The sequence below is a fragment of the Procambarus clarkii genome, chromosome 39, assembly GCF_040958095.1.
Source record: "Procambarus clarkii isolate CNS0578487 chromosome 39, FALCON_Pclarkii_2.0, whole genome shotgun sequence".
NCBI lineage: Eukaryota > Metazoa > Arthropoda > Malacostraca > Decapoda > Cambaridae > Procambarus > Procambarus clarkii.
This window is the reverse complement of record NC_091188.1, coordinates 20,029,755-20,047,280: the sequence shown is the minus strand read 5'-3', so window position 1 is coordinate 20,047,280 and position 17,526 is coordinate 20,029,755.

The following is a 17,526-nucleotide window of genomic DNA, read 5'->3' as shown; positions in this document are numbered from 1 at the left end:
ATATTAGCTCACCATCGAACAGCGGTCCCAACCACTCCCTGACAGAACGAAAGGCCTACCTCGGCGGCCACACTCGTGCTACCATCGGTCGACCAGCAATGAACACTGGAGTGCTTGTAATTATTTAGGAGATCACCCTGGTAAGTATCTGGTTCCATGAGAGGGGTTCAGCGTCACTTCTATTCAGGAGTACGGCTCACTCTGCCTTGTTGTCATATGTACACACCCGCTCTTGAGCTGTCGTGACTCCCAGCACCCTCCTTACTTTGGGATGATCTCTCAATCCCCCATAGTTATAGTCCACTATCATCCAAGTTATAGCTGTGTCTTTTCTCTCTCTCTCTCTCTCTCTCTCTCTCTCTCTCTCTCTCTCTCTCTCTCTCTCTCTCTCCCCATCTAGCCAGGAAGCCTCACCAGGACAGGAGAAAATGCCAGCTAACAAATACAACATTTAATACAGAATAATGTATATCATATTCTTAATGATAATGGTTATAAAACAATACAATCACCTCTTAGGCTACTACAAACTGATAACACTATAATATGTCACCTTATGTCTCCAACCTATAGTTGTACCAGGCTACTATTTGAACCTCAGTCCACAGCCTTCTGCTTCCTTCACTGCTTTAGGCTGCAATACATGACACACATAATATTCATATATTTCCTACTCTACAAAAGCATCAATCTTTCACCTTACACTGCGCCTTTCACGCCAAAAACACAATCAAGCACTCCCTTAGATATCTCGGTCCTTATGATCCTCTATTCCATTACTCGAGGTCCCCTATTACGATCATCCGAGTCCTCAAAATATGTAAGGCGCTCCTGCAGCACCTCCAATCAGCTGCAATGAAGTCCTCCTTAAATGTCAATGAAGCTCTCTCCAAACGCTTCACACAAACGACGTGAAGCTCCCTACACAGCTCGAAGATTCACTAGGTCCATGAAGTTCCACTTCTCACAGGAAGTCCTACTTCACCTTACAGTATGGCTTGTACTCCTCTGGCACGAAGTTCTCTTATTAACTTCCACCACACAAACGTTGTAGCTTTCCCATATAAACGTTGGAGTTCTCCCACACAAACGTTGCAGTTCTCCCACACAAACGTTGCAGTTCTCCCTCACAAACGTTGCAGTTCTCCCACACAAACGTTGCAGTTCTCCCACACAAACGTTGCTGTTCTCAAACACAAACGTTGCAGTTCTCCCACACAAACGTTGCAGTTCTCCCACACAAACGTTGCAGTTCTCCCTCACAAACGTTGCAGTTCTCCCTCACAAACGTTGCAGTTCTCCCACACAAACGTTGCAGTTCTCCCACACAAACGTTGCAGTTCTCCCTCACAAACGTTGCAGTTCTCCCTCACAAACGTTGCAGTTCTCCCACACAAACGTTGCAGTTCTCCCTCACAAACCGCAGAATTTGTATCTGGAGGTCACTCGATCAGCTGCAGCTCCAAGGTGTCGTCCTCTATCACATCCAACCAGGTTTCTTTAAGACTGCCTCACAACTCTTCTGTTCCTGACTTGAGTCGTCCACAGGCTTCACACATAAACGCCTGTTTGATTCCCTCCTCTTGAAGGAGCACACAGTTAGGGGTTCCTCCTCTGCCAGGAACTCAACACAGCACAACCCCCTCTCACGACTTCTGTGACTCGAGTAAGGTCAAGACGTCCTGCGAGCCTTCACATCCTCTTCAGGCTACCTGGGGTCATAACATTATATTTTATTTTATAATAAAAAAAATGAATTTCGTTGAGGCCAACCTACAGCACTGCCTGTCTTGAAGACAGCCCCCAGCCTCGGCCTGCACGGATTCCTCTCCGACTTCTACTTTGGAGGGACATATGGGCTGAAAGATCCCATCATCACTTACATGCCTATCTCATAATAGTCAAAACTCTAATAGGTGTAGTTAGAATAGTGTTTGTGGTGTATGGGTGTAAGATGAGAATGTTAGGTAAGGGAAATTGTGAGGTGGTAGTGATGAATGGGAGGACGATCAAAGTTGGAGATATATCTAAATTTAATATGTAAGTGAATGGTATGGTTTGTGATGGTGTAAAGTACTTCCTGATGGGATAGGGTGTGCTTGTGGGGTGGTGTACGATGGGGTGGCGTTCATGAGGGTGGTGTGTGATAGGGTGGAGTGCATGAGGGTGGTGTGTGATTGGGTGGCGTGCGTGAGGGTGGTGTGTGATGGGGTGGCGTGCATGAGGGTTGTGTGTGATGGGGTGGCGTGCATGAGGGTGGTGTGCATGAGAGTGGTGTGTGATGGGGGAAGGTGCTATGCTGTGTGACAATGTGGTCGGTGAGTGTGTCGCTCGTAATAGTGTGGGTTTTGTTGACGTGGATGTGATGAAGTGGAATGTGATATTATGAATGGAGATAGCGTGTATGGTGATAGTTCCAACAGTGAAGGCCTGTATAGTGACCCCGAGGATGGTGAGAGGACTGAAGGTGACAGTCAGGGTTGCAGTATGGTGTAGAAAAAGAGAACTTTTAACATCAAAAGTTTTTACCACATACTCCCATTTTCTCTTGTAGCTGAGTGCCGGTCTAAAGTTTCCTGAGAGGTACAGACAGCCAACTTATCTCACCCCAGGCTTCTTGCAGAGCACAGCAAAACTTTGCTGATACAGGCGACTAACCTTCCGTAAATTCCTTGTACATGTTTAATGCATATTTATGTCTAATTTTAGACGTTGAATGTTTATATGTATATATATATATATATATATATATATATATATATATATATATATATATATATGTGTGTATATCACGAAAATAAACACGTGATTAAGAATGTGACAATGTCAGACCACGGAGGAAAAAAGAAACAGGAAATTTCCTTAAGTACTTTCGTATATTAAATACATCTTCAGATGTATTTAATATACGAAAGTACTTAAGGAAATTTCCTGTTTCTTTTTTCCTCCGTGGTCTGACATTGTCATATATATATATATATATATTATTAAATATGACCGAAAAAGTAAGATTAATAATTCTAACACGAATTTTCTCAATCTTTCGTACATTACGCTTCACTGTTGGAGGTAAATCAAAAATCACTTCTCCAAAATTCATTTTTATTTCTAGTCTGACGCGACACGGGCGCGTTTCGTAAAACTTATTACATTTTCAAAGACTTCACAAATACACAACTGATTAGAACTTACGTCTCTCTGATATTATATCTACATTTGAGTGAGGTGGGAAGGGTGATGTGGCATTAACACAAGACAGAACAGGAGGGGATATTAATAGGGTATTAAAAGTATCAACACAAGACAGAACAGAAACAATGGGTATTGAATAGAAGTGTTTGTAGAAAGCCTATTGGTCCATATTTCTTGATGCTTCTATATTGGAGCGGAGTCTTGAGGTCGGTAGAATATAGTTGTGCAATAATTGGCTGTTGATTGCTGGTGTTGACTTCTTGATGTGTAGTGCCTCGCAAACGTCAAGCCGCCTGCTATCGCTGTATCTATCGATGATTTCTGTGTTGTTTACTAGGATTTCTCTGGCGATGGTTTGGTTATGGGAAGAGATTATATGTTCCTTAATGGAGCCCTGTTGCTTATGCATCGTTAAACGCCTAGAAAGAGATGTTGTTGTCTTGCCTATATACTGGGTTTTTTGGAGCTTACAGTCCCCAAGTGGGCATTTGAAGGCATAGACGACGTTAGTCTCTTTTAAAGCGTTCTGTTTTGTGTCTGGAGAGTTTCTCATGAGTAGGCTGGCCGTTTTTCTGGTTTTATAGTAAATCGTCAGTTGTATCCTCTGATTTTTGTCTGTAGGGATAACGTTTCTATTAACAATATCTTTCAGGACCCTTTCCTCCGTTTTATGAGCTGTGGAAAAGAAGTTCCTGTAAAATAGTCTAATAGGGGGTATAGGTGTTGTGTTAGTTGTCTCTTCAGAGGTTGCATGGCTTTTCACTTTCCTTCTTATGATGTCTTCGATGAAACCATTGGAGAAGCCGTTATTGACTAGGACCTGCCTTACCCTACAGAGTTCTTCGTCGACTTGCTTCCATTCGGAGCTGTGGCTGAGAGCACGGTCGACGTATGCGTTAACAACACTCCTCTTGTACCTGTCGGGGCAGTCGCTGTTGGCATTTAGGCACATTCCTATGTTTGTTTCCTTAGTGTAGACTGCAGTGTGGAAACCTCCGCCCTTTTCCATGACTGTTACATCTAGAAAAGGCAGCTTCCCATCCTTTTCCGTCTCGTAAGTGAAACGCAGCACGGAACTCTGCTCAAATGCCTCCATCAGCTCCTGCAGATGTCTGACATCAGGTACCTGTGTAAAAATGTCAACATACCTGCAGTATATGGCCGGTTTCAAGTTCACCGGCCATATACTTGAACTTGAAAATACTTTGAACTTGAAACCGGCCATATACTGCAGGTATGTTGACGACATTTTTACACAGGTACCTGATGTCAGACATCTGCAGGAGCTGAAGGAGGCATTTGAGCAGAGTTCCGTGCTGCGTTTCACTTACGAGACGGAAAAGGATGGGAAGCTGCCTTTTCTAGATGTAACAGTCATGGAAAAGGGCGGAGGTTTCCACACTGCAGTCTACACTAAGGAAACAAACATAGGAATGTGCCTAAATGCCAACAGCGACTGCCCCGACAGGTACAAGAGGAGTGTTGTTAACGCATACGTCGACCGTGCTCTCAGCCACAGCTCCGAATGGAAGCAAGTCGACGAAGAACTCTGTAGGGTAAGGCAGGTCCTAGTCAATAACGGCTTCTCCAATGGTTTCATCGAAGACATCATAAGAAGGAAAGTGAAAAGCCATGCAACCTCTGAAGAGACAACTAACACAACACCTATACCCCCTATTAGACTATTTTACAGGAACTTCTTTTCCACAGCTCATAAAACGGAGGAAAGGGTCCTGAAAGATATTGTTAATAGAAACGTTATCCCTACAGACAAAAATCAGAGGATACAACTGACGATTTACTATAAAACCAGAAAAACGGCCAGCCTACTCATGAGAAACTCTCCAGACACAAAACAGAACGCTTTAAAAGAGACTAACGTCGTCTATGCCTTCAAATGCCCACTTGGGGACTGTAAGCTCCAAAAAACCCAGTATATAGGCAAGACAACAACATCTCTTTCTAGGCGTTTAACGATGCATAAGCAACAGGGCTCCATTAAGGAACATATAATCTCTTCCCATAACCAAACCATCGCCAGAGAAATCCTAGTAAACAACACAGAAATCATCGATAGATACAGCGATAGCAGGCGGCTTGACGTTTGCGAGGCACTACACATCAAGAAGTCAACACCAGCAATCAACAGCCAATTATTGCACAACTATATTCTACCCACCTCAAGACTCCGCTCCAATATAGAAGCATCAAGAAATATGGACCAATAGGCTTTCTACAAACACTTCTATTCAATACCCATTGTTTCTGTTCTGTCTTGTGTTGATACTTTTAATACCCTATTAATATCCCCTCCTGTTCTGTCTTGTGTTAATGCCACATCACCCTTCCCACCTCACTCAAATGTAGATATAATATCAGAGAGACGTAAGTTCTAATCAGTTGTGTATATGTGAAGTCTTTGAAAATGTAATAAGTTTTACTGAAACGCGCCCGTGTCGCGTCAGACTAGAAATAAAAATGAATTTTGGAGAAGTGATTTTTGATTTACCTCCAACAGTGAAGCGTAATGTACGAAAGATTGAGAAAATTCGTGTTAGAATTATTAATCTTACTTTTTCGGTCATATTTAATAATATATGTCTACAGGAAAGACTGCTACCAAAATATACTAATATATATATATATATATATATATATATATATATATATATATATATATATATATATATATATATATATATATATATATATATAATATGTGTGTGTGTGTGTGTGTGTTTCATTGAATATGATAGCATATTCCGTATTAACTATTTTCTGATTAAGGGCTTCTATCCCTCTTACTAGTGTTCTTGCATCAGGGTTCAGCTGGAAGAGGAGTTCACCAAAAGTCATGTTCGTTTTCAAGGTGAAGAAAAAGAAGTGAATACCTGAATGATGTATTGTACTCTTTATAAAATCGCACGACGTTTTTTTACCCCCGAAAACGGGGGTAAATAGGGGCACATACAATGATTAATCAGATGTAATAGGTTTGTTATGTTGAACATTGTCTTCTGTGTTGGCATCGTTATGTTCCGGTCTTGTCCTTACTCTCATGGTGGGTAGAGTAAATAGTTCCGAAATTTGGGTATCCATGGTAGGTTGTTCTATTTTTATGTGGATTGCTTCAAGAATTTGTAATTTTCTTGCATCTTGGGTTTTGTTTATTATACAAGTATTATTATTTAACATTTCTCTTGTTAGAGTGATGTCATGGGCTTGTCTCGTGTGATTTCGGGGGCAGCGGATTGAAGATGACACGTCAAATGCCTCGTCAGCTTGGTCTACGTCATACCTATGTACTTAGTACAATATCTCCAAAAAACTATATTACAAATCAACTATGCACAGTGAGCATAAAAAAAAGAATTATTAAGAAATAATCCGTAAAGGAGTAAAAAGCATTACTCGTAACCAAAATATAGACCTGATTATAATCTACAAAACAAAGAAGACTTCGGACCTCCTTATCAAAAACAGCCCGAAGCCGACGGAGTACAGCAGTCAAACGTTGTACATATGTACACCTGCCCCCATGAAGGATGTAACCTTCAATCTTAATACATAGGTTTGACGTCGACCAACCTGACGAGGCGTTTGACCTGTCATCTTCAATCCACTGCCCCAACCCCAACTCCTGGGTTGGGGCAGGTAGGATGTCTATTCGGTGGAAGGTGGGGGTGGTGCTCTTCTCCCTGTGACTGTTGAACTGCTTGTGGAGGGTTCCCCACTCCCCTCTGGGATTGTAGGGTTTGGGGTTGTGGTTCCCTGAGTTTTCTTTCTTTCTCCCTGCACTCCCTCCTCGCATCTGTTGCCCTCATTCTCTCATCCCTTGTCAAATCCCTCAGCAGGAATACTTTTTTGAACTTAGGTGCATTTGCTAGTCGGCTCTTACGTTCTAACAGGTCCTCATTTGTATTCTCGCTCATGAATATCATCTTATTCAATCGGTCTCTGTCCTTCTTGTACTGTCCAAGCATTAAAACCTTTTCGATATTCTGGTCAACCCTCTCCATCCTTACCTCTTTAAGGATCTCAGTAAATGCGCTTTTTGTCCTTGTCTCTTCTCTCTGCTGGGCTGGTCCACGTTTGCTCCTTAATGCCTGCTACTACTTTTGTTCTTTTTCTCTCTATCAGCCGGCTAGTACATCTAGCTACTTCCTGAGAAGAGGTCACTTTTATAGCAACTTCCCTTACTGCATTACCTAGCTTCAGGGCTCTTTTTAAACAATTTTGCAAATGAGGGTTTATTTGTACATGTCCCCTCTACAGGAACACTACCGTCTCCCTAAGGGATGGTTTGCATCTGGAATTAAGTAGGATTCTCTTTCAGGCTTTTTATTTCCTCTTTTGCTGCCTTCAGCTCATCCTGCAGGCTGGTTACTGTCTCTCTAATTACTCTCAGCCTTTCCCTTAATTCTCTCCACATTTGTTCGATTGTATCCCTAATCCAGGCTTCCTGTCCCTCTCTTTCCTCTGAGTTTGTTCCTGTCACGTTTGACTCCCTGCGTTTGTCTCCCCGAGTTTGTCTCTCTGCCATGTTTGTTTCCCTATGCGAGAGAGAGAGAGAGAGAGAGAGAGAGAGAGAGAGAGAGAGAGAGAGAGAGAGAGAGAGAGAGAGAGAGTGTGAGTGTGTGAGTGTGTGTGAGTGTGTGTGTGTGTGAGTGTGTGTGTGTGTGAGTGTGTGTGAGTGTGTGTGTGTGTGTGTGTGTGTGTGTGTGCATGTATCCACCTAGTTGTGCTTGCGGGGTTTGAGCTCTGCTCTTTCGGCTCACCTCTCAATTGTCAACCAGCTGTTTCTAACAACTAACTTTTTTTTACACACACACACACACACACACACACACACACACACACACACACACACACACACACACACACACACACATAATATATTATATACACAAACACACGAGTACCTAAGCAATAAGAAGCAGAGAGTTACGGTGAGGGGTGATACCTCCGATTGGCGGGAAGTCACCAGAGGAGTCCCACAGGGCTCTGTACTCGGCCCTATCTTGTTTCTGATATATGTAAATGATCTCCCGGAGGGTATCGATTCATTTCTCTTAATGTTTGCGGACGATGTCAAAATTATGAGAAGGATTAAAACAGAAAAGGACTGTTTGAGGCTTCAAGAAGACCTAGACAAGCTGAAGGAATGGTCGAACAAATGGTTGTTAGAGTTTAACCCAACCAAATGTAATGTAATGAAGATAGGTGTAGGGAGCAGGAGGCCAGATACAAGGTATCATCTGGGACAGGAAATTCTTCAGGAGTCAGAGAAAGATAAAGACTTGGGGGTTGATATCACGCCAGACCTGTCTCCTGCAGCACATATCAAGAGGATAACATCAGCGTTGTTGTTGTTGTTAAAGATTCGCTACCTGGAACATAAAGTTTCAAGTACCACGGGCTATGGTGAGCCCGTAGTGCCTTAACATCAGCGGCATATGCCAGGCTGTCCAATATACGAACGACATTCAGAAACATGTGTAAAGAATCATTCAGAACTTTGTATACCACATATGTCAGGCCAATCCTGGAGTATGCAGCTCCAGCATGGAGTCCATATCTAGTCAAGGATAAGACTAAACTGGAAAAGGTTCAAAGGTTTGCCACCAGACTAGCACCCGAGCTGAGAGGAACGAGCTACGAGGAGAGACTACGGGAATTAAACCTCACTTCGCTGGAAGACAGAAGAGTTAGGGGGGACGTGATCACCACATTCAAGATTCTGAAGGGAATTGATAGGGTAGATAAAGACAGGCTATTTAACACAAGGGGCACACGCACAAGCGGACACAGGTGGAAACTGAGTGCCCAAATGAACAACAGAGATGTTAGAAAGAACTTTTTTAAGTGTCAGAGTGGTTGACAAATGGAATGCATTAGGAAGTGATGTGGTAGAGGCTGACTTCATACACAGTTTCAAGTGTAGATATGATAGAGCCCAAAAGGCTCAGGAATCTGTACACCTGTTGATTGACGGTTGAGAGGTGGGACCAAAGAGCCAGAGCTCAACCCACGCAAACACAACTAGGTGAGTACAACTAGGTGAGTACACACACACACACACACACACACACACACACACACACACACACACACACACACACACACACACACACACAGGAAGCAGCTCGTAACAGCTGTCTAACTCCCTGGTACCTATTTAACGGTAGGTAATAAGATTTCAGGGCGAAATAAACTCTGCTCATTTTTGTTTCTCGCCAGCACTGAGAATCGAACTTGGGCCAAAGGATTACGTGTACTGTGTCCTATCCACACAGCCACCGCCACCCCATATGTGTGTGTGTGTGTGTGTGTGTGTGTGTGTGTGTGTGTGTGTGTGTTTGTGTGTGTGTGTGTGTGTGTGTACTCACCTAGTTGTGTCTGCAGGATCGAGCATCGACTCTTGGATCCTGCCTTTCGAGCATCGGTTGTTTACAGCAATGACTCCTGTCCCATTTCCCTATCATACCTGGCTTTAAAATTATGAATAGTATTTGCTTCCACAACCTGTTCCTGAAGTGCATTCCATTTTCCCACTACTCTCACGCTAAAAGAAAACTTCCTAACATCTCTGTGAATCATCTGAGTTTCAAGCTTCCATCCATGTCCCCTCGTTCTGTTACTATTCCGTGTGAACATTTCGTCTATGTCCACTCTGTCAATCCCTCTGAGTATTTTATACGTTCCTATCATGTCCCCCCCTCTCCCTTCTTCTTTCTAGTGTCGTAAGGCACAGTTCCCTCAGGCGCTCCTCATTCCCCATCCCTCGTAGCTCTGGGACGAGTCTCGTTGCAAACCTCTGAACCTTTTCCAGTTTCGTTATATGCTTCTTCAGATGGGGACTCAATGATGGGGCGGCATACTCTTAAGACTGGCCTCACGTAGACAGTGTAAAGCGCCCTAAATGCCTCCTTACTTAGGTTTCTGAATGATGTTCTAACTTTTGTGTGTGTGTGTGTGTGTGTGTGTGTGTGTGTGTGTGTGCGCCCCCCCCCCCCTGTGTGTGTGTACTCACCTATTTGTGCTTGCGGGGGTTGAGCTATAGCTCTTTAGTCCCGCCTCTCAACTGTCAATCAACTGGTGTACAGGTTCCTGAGCCTATTGGTCTCTTATCATATCTACACTTGAAAGTGTGTATGGAGTCTGCCTCCACCACATCACGGCTCAATGCATTCCATTTGTCAACCACTCTGACACTAAAAAAAAAAATTCTTTCTAATATCTCTGTGGTTCATTTGGGCACTCATTTTTCACCTGTGTCCAGTAGTGCGTGTTTCCCTTGTGTTAATAGCCTGTCTTTATCTACCTCTGTCAATTCCTCTGAGAATCTGATCATGTCCCCTCTAACTCTTCTGTCTTCCAGCAACGTGAGGTTTAATTCCCGTAGTCTCTCCTCCTCTTTCCTCAATGATACATCCTCGTCATACCTCTCAGCCCAGGTACTAGTCTGGTGTGTGTGTGTGTGTGTGTGTGTGTGTGTGTGTGTGTGTGTGTGTGTGTGTGTGTGTGTGTGTGTGTGTGTGTGTGTGTGTGTGTGTGTGTGTGTTTGTGTGTGTGTGTTTGTGTGTGTGTGTGTGTTTGTGTGTGTGTGTTTGTGTGTGTGTGTGTTTGTGTGTGTGTGTGTGTGTGTAAATAACGAAAATTAACACGTGATGAAAAAGTGACAGTGTCAGACCACGAAGGAAGAATTGAAACAGGAATTTCCTTAAGTATTTTCGTATTAAATAATATCTCTTCTGAAGGATTAAATGCTCCTTCTGAGGATGTATCATTGATGTATCAGAAAGTACTTAAGAAAATTCCTGTTTCTATTCTTCCTTCGTGGTCTGATACTGTCATATATATATATATATATATATATATATATATATATATATATATATATATATATATATATATATATATATATATATATATATTATTGAATATGACCGACTGTTACATCTTTTCTAGATGTAACAGTCATGGAAAAGGGCGGAGGTTTCCACACTGCAGTCTACACTAAGGAAACAAACATAGGAATGTGCCTAAATGCCAACAGCGACTGCCCCGACAGGTACAAGAGGAGTGTTGTTAACGCATACGTCGACCGTGCTCTCAGCCACAGCTCAGAATGGAAGCAAGTCGACGAAGAACTCTGTAGGGTAAGGTCCTAGTCAACAACGGCTTCTGCAATGGTTTCGTCGAAGACATCATAAGAAGGAAAGTGAAACGCCATGCAACCTCTGATGAGACAACTAACACAACACCTATACCCCCTATTAGACTATTTTACAGGAACTTCTTTTCCACAGCTCATAAAACGGAGGAAAGGGTCCTGAAAGATATTGTTAATAGAAACGTTATCCCTACAGACAAAAATCAGAGGATACAACTGACGATTTACTATAAAACCAGAAAAACGGCCAGCCTACTCATGAGAAACTCTCCAGACACAAAACAGAACGCTTTAAAAGAGACTAACGTCGTCAATACCTTCAAATGCCCTCTTGGGGACTGTAAGCTCCAAAAAACCCAGTATATAGGCAAGACAACAACATCTCTTTCTAGGCGTTTAACGATGCATAAGCAACAGGGCTCCATTAAGGAACATATAATCTCTTCCCACAACCAAACCATCGCCAGAGAAATCCTAGTAAACAACACAGAAATCATCGATAGATACAGCGATAGCAGGCGGCTTGACGTTTGCAAGGCATTACACATCAAGAAGTCAACACCAGCAATCAACAGCCAATTAATGCACAACTATATTCTACCCACCTCAAGACTCCGCTCCAATATAGAAGCATCAAGAAATATGGACCAATAGGCTTTCTACAATCACTTCTATTCAATACCCATTGTTTCATGTTCTGGCTTGTGTTGATGAAATTAATACCTTATTAAATACCACCTCACCCCATCCACCTCACTCAAATGTAGATATAAACAAAATCGGAAATGTGTAAGTTCTATTCAGTTGTGTATGTGTTAACTAAAGTCTTTGAAAATGTAATAAGTTTTATGCAATGCGCTCAAGTGTCGCGTCAGACTAGAAATAAAAATGAATTTTGGAGAATTGATTTTTGAATTACCTCCAACAGTGAAAAGAAATGTACGAAAGATTGAGAAAATTCGTGTTAGAATTTTTAATCTTACTTTTTCGGTCATATTTAATATATATATATATATATATATATATATATATATATATATATATATATATATATATATATATATATATATATATATATAATATTAAATATGACCGAAAAAGTAAGATTAATAATTCTAACACGAATTTTCTCTATCTTTATGTTTCTTTTCACTGTTGATGGTAATTCAAAGATCAATTCTCCAAAATTCATTTTTTTTAATTTCAGACACAGAGCAGAACGCTTTAAAAGAGACCATCGTCGTCTATGCCTTCAATTGCCCTCTTGGGGACTGTAAGCCTTCAAAAAAAACAGTATATAGGCAAGACAACAACATCTCTTTCCAGGCGTTTAACGATGCATACGCAACAGGGCTCCATTAAGGAACATATAATCTCTTCCCACAAACAAACCATCACCAGAGAAATCTTAGCAAACAACACAAATAGATACAGATAGATACAGCGATGGCTGGCGGCTTGACGTTTGGGAGGCACTACACATCAAGAAGTCAACACCAGCAATCAACAGTCAATTAATGCACAACTATATTCTACCCACTTCAAGACTCCACTCCAATATAGAAGCATCAAGAAATATGGACCAATAGGCTTTCTACAATTACTTCCATTCAATACCCATTGTTTCGTGTTCTGTCTTGTGTTGGAATTTAATACCCATTGAATACCCATTGTTGAAAGTTCGTTTTTCACCTCATCCACCTCACCCAAATGTAGATATAAACCTCGAAGATGTGTAAAGCTCTATTCAGTTTCAGTTGTGTGTTTGTAAACTAAAGTCTTTGAGAATGTAATAAGTTTTACGAAACGCGCTCAAGTGTCGCGTCAGACCAGAAATAAAAATGAATTTTGGAGAATTGATCTTTGAATTACTATGAACAGTGAAAAGAAACATAAGAAAGATAGAGAAAATTCGTGTTAGAATTATTAATCTTACTTTTTCGGTCATATTTAATAATATATGTATACAGGAAAGACTGCTACCAAAATATACTAATATATATATATATATATATATATATATATATATATATATATATATATATATATATATATATGTCGTACCTAGTAGCCAGAACACACTTCTCAGCCTACTATGCAAGGCCCGATTTGCCTAATAAGCCAAGTTTTCATGAATTAATTGTTTTTCGACTACCTAACCTAACTTTTTCGGCTACCTAACCTATAAAGATAGGTTAGGTTAGGTAGGGTTGGTTAGGTTCAGTCATATATCTACGTTAATTTTAACGCCAATAAAAAAAATTAACCTCATACATAATGAAATGGGTAGCTTTATCATTTCATTAGAAGAAAAATAGAGAAAATATATTAATTCAGGAAAACTTTGCTTATTTGGCAAATCGGGCCTTGCATAGTTGGCCGAAAAGTGCATTCTGGCTACTAGGTACGACATTATATATATATATATATATATATATATATATATATATATATATATATATATATATATATGTATTGTGATGGGAAAAAATGTAGGTGTACGGTAGTCCTCCCAATGGCTGGTGTCAGTGCCAATCACATTTACAAAAAAAAAAAAAAGATTAAAAAAAGTTGACTGCGTGGCTGTTGCCTCCTGTGGTCAAGTAAAAGGGAAAAACATGCAAAACAAATCGTGTGAACAATGAAACTTTAATTGACTTGAAACAAATATGAACAAAGATAATCCCTTGGCTATGTACAGTGCAAATTAAACAAAATTACAACATCAAAAAAAAATAAAATAAAACAATGGTTACGTTATTCTACAATGAACAAGACAAAAAATGAATTACAAGGTGCTGAGAATATTGGCTGGCTGAAAACCACCACTATTACACAGAGCGTATACTAGATAGATGTGTCGGCCTTGAGAGCACAATATTCTAAATCCAAATGCTCGTGCACGCTTAGTCATCGGCTATGCAGATGGCGCTGAAGTCGAGTGGAGTCGCCGATTCACCAATGAGAAGCATGCTGGCTGGAAGTGGTAGTTTGGCGATCGACAAGGGGATCGGTGCGACAGCGAGGAGGGGAAGGTGGAGAGCGAGTGTAGGGTACCTATACCCCCTGTAGAAACGTATTCTACTAAATATATACTACTCTTGATTGTAGTATCTAGATGTTGTAGATGTACTGAAGTAACATGATGAAGGAAAGAGCAGGCCAAGTCTCTCTTGAAAGAGATTGTCGTCACAGCTCTCCCCCGAAGTCTGCTCCTACGGATTAAGTTACTTCAGTAGATGGTAGAGAGGTAGGAGTAGCGGTCTCTACCTCGTAGACTCTGGAGAGGGCGTCGGCTATGATGTTGTCCGAACCCTTGATGAAGAAGATCTCCAGATTAAAATTCTGCAGGTACAGAGCCCAGCGTAGAAGACGATGATTGCTGAATTGGGCTGTTGCAGGAACCGTAGGGGATTGTGGTCTGAGTAGAAGGTAATAGACCGATTCCCCTGTTAGTAAGGTTCGAAATGTTGCAGGTTCAGGACGATGGAGAGGAGTTCCTTTTCTATGGTGCCATAGGTCTTTTGATGGGGCTTGAGCTTGTTGCTGTAGTAGCTGACAGGAAGAACTTTTTCGCCACGTTGTTGCATTAGGACGCCCCCGATGCCGGTGCTACTTGCGTCGACATTGGTGATGAAGGGCTTCATAATATCTGGAGAGGCGAGAATGGGATCAGAACAAAGCCGAGATTTAAGTTGTTCAAAGGCAATGGTCCAATGATACCGTTGCTTGGGGCTGGTCAGATTAATCAATGGTGTCGCTACCGTACTAAAACTTTTCACAAACCTACGATAGTGAGATGCAAGGCCAAGGAAGCGCAGGAGCTGCTTCCTGGTTGTAGGTTGTGGGTAATGCTGAATGGCTTGAGTGTGAATGGTTAAAGGAGCTATGCTGCCACTCCCTATCACATGACCCAGATAACGCACTTTACCATTAACAAAGGTAGACTTGCCCAAGTTTATGGTAAGGCCAGCTGTCAAGAGCTTGGAGAAAAATCGTTGCAGCTGGAGCAGATGTTCGCTCCAGGTGTTGGTTGCCACAACGATATCATCCAAGTAGGCGTAGGTGTGATCAAAGCCGTAGATGACGTAGTTGACAGCTCGCTGGAAGGTGGCCGGGGTGTTACACAGTCCAAAAGGAAGGCGTTCATATCTGTACAGGCCAAAAGGAGTGGTGAAGGCAGATATTTCTTTAGCTCGTTCTGTCAGGATGATTTGGTAATAGCCCTTTAACAAATCAATCTGTTACAAATAATTAGCATTACCTACTGCGTCAAGGATATCATCTATACGAGGTAAAGGGTAAGGATCCTTGATGGTCACAAGGTTCAGTTTCCTATAGTCGGTACATAGTCGACTTTACCGTGCGGTTTCGGCACCAAGATGCAGGGTGAGGCCCAAGGGGACTCACAAGGGGTGGCCAGCCCATGATCCAGAAGGTACTGTACTTCAGCACGCATAACTTTTTTGTACGGGCTGATACGGTAGAAGGGTTGACGAATCGGCCGGGTATCAGGAAGTAGCTGAATGTCGTGCTGAACCACATTACACTCCTGGGGATCATCGCTGAACACCTTCTGATGTTCTTTAAGAACTTTGATGAGAGGAGCACTATTACAGTCCTGTAATTATTTAGGAAGATCAGTAAGGATTTCCGAGATGGAAGGCACTGACTCAGAGTTAGTGCTTTCAGGAGGAGAAGCAGGGAAGGTCTCAGTGTGGAGGTATGGACCTTTAAAAGTGGAGAAAAATATTAGCACAGTGGGGGAATACCTTTATACTCCTTCAAAAGGTTGACGTGGCACAACTGGGTTTTCCGCCGCCTATCTGGAGTCTCAAGAACGTAGTTGTGGTTGTTTCTGCACTCTTTGTGGATAGGTCCTGAAAACCTATTTTGCAATGGCGAACCTGGGATTGGAAAATATGCTAACACGAAGTCTCCTGTTTTAAATTTCCTGATTTTGCTGCATTTGTCAAAATGGGTCTTCATCCTATCTTGAGCTTTTAATAAATTATCATTGACAAATTTACGTACTCTCTAGAATGTGCTCTAAGTTTTGAAGAAACTGAGGCACATACTGAGGGTCACTGAAGGTGGCATTAAGTAGAGAGTCTTTAAAAGCTTTAAGAGGAGTACGGCACTTACGTCCGTAGAGCATCTCATAAGGAGATACTCCTAGAGACTCATTTGGGAGACTTCTGAAAATGCACATGATGATGTCTAGTTGTTTATCCCAGTCTTTCATGGTTTTATTGCAAAATTTCTTTAGGAGTGCTTTTATCGTTAGGTGACTATGTTCAAGAGAACCCTGTGAAGCAGGATGATAGGGGCTTGACAATACCTGAGTGATGTTGAATTCTTCCAGTGTCTTCTTGAAGAGATCACTGATGAAGTTGGCGCCACAGTCACTTTGAATCTCCCGAGGAAATCCATATTGGGTAAAGATCTTCAATAGTCGTTTCACCACCGTAGCAGCCATAATGTTTACTGGAACTGCTATGGGGAATCTGGTGGTAGGACACAGGATGGTTAGTATATAAGCGTTGCCAGAACTGGTCCGGGCTAAAGGACCAACACAGTCTATGACGAGTCTGTGAAAAGGTTCCGAAGGCACCGGGACAGGAATCAAAGGAGCCTTGGGAATCGGGATGTTAGGTTTTCCTGCCATCTGACATGTATGACACTGTTGTACACAAGTTTTTACATCTTTAATCATACCTTGCCAGTAGTAGTCTTGTCTGATTCCGTGATAGGTTTTATTAAAACTATAGTGAGAAAGTGCTCCATGGGCCAGGTGTAGAATATCAGGCCGAAGGCTGGTGGGAACTACTAGTTGGTCGACATTAGCCCAATCGTCATCCTCCGTTAGTTTACTGGGTCTGTACCTCCGGTAGAGTAATTGGTTCTCTATGAAGAGCCCAGGAATACTGTCAGATTGAGTCTCGACCTGGAAGAATAATGGTGTTAACGAAGGATCTTCCCTCTGTAACTTAGGGAACTCCAACATAGTAAGATTCGGTGGTAGATTCTGATGGTCTTGAGGGACAGCTGTTGCAGTAGAGTCAGCTGGTTGTGGGCGTGCAGCTTGCACACGGGTTGTCACCAAAACCGGAGGTGAGACTTCATCACTTTCTTGGACCTCTGCTGGAACATACTTC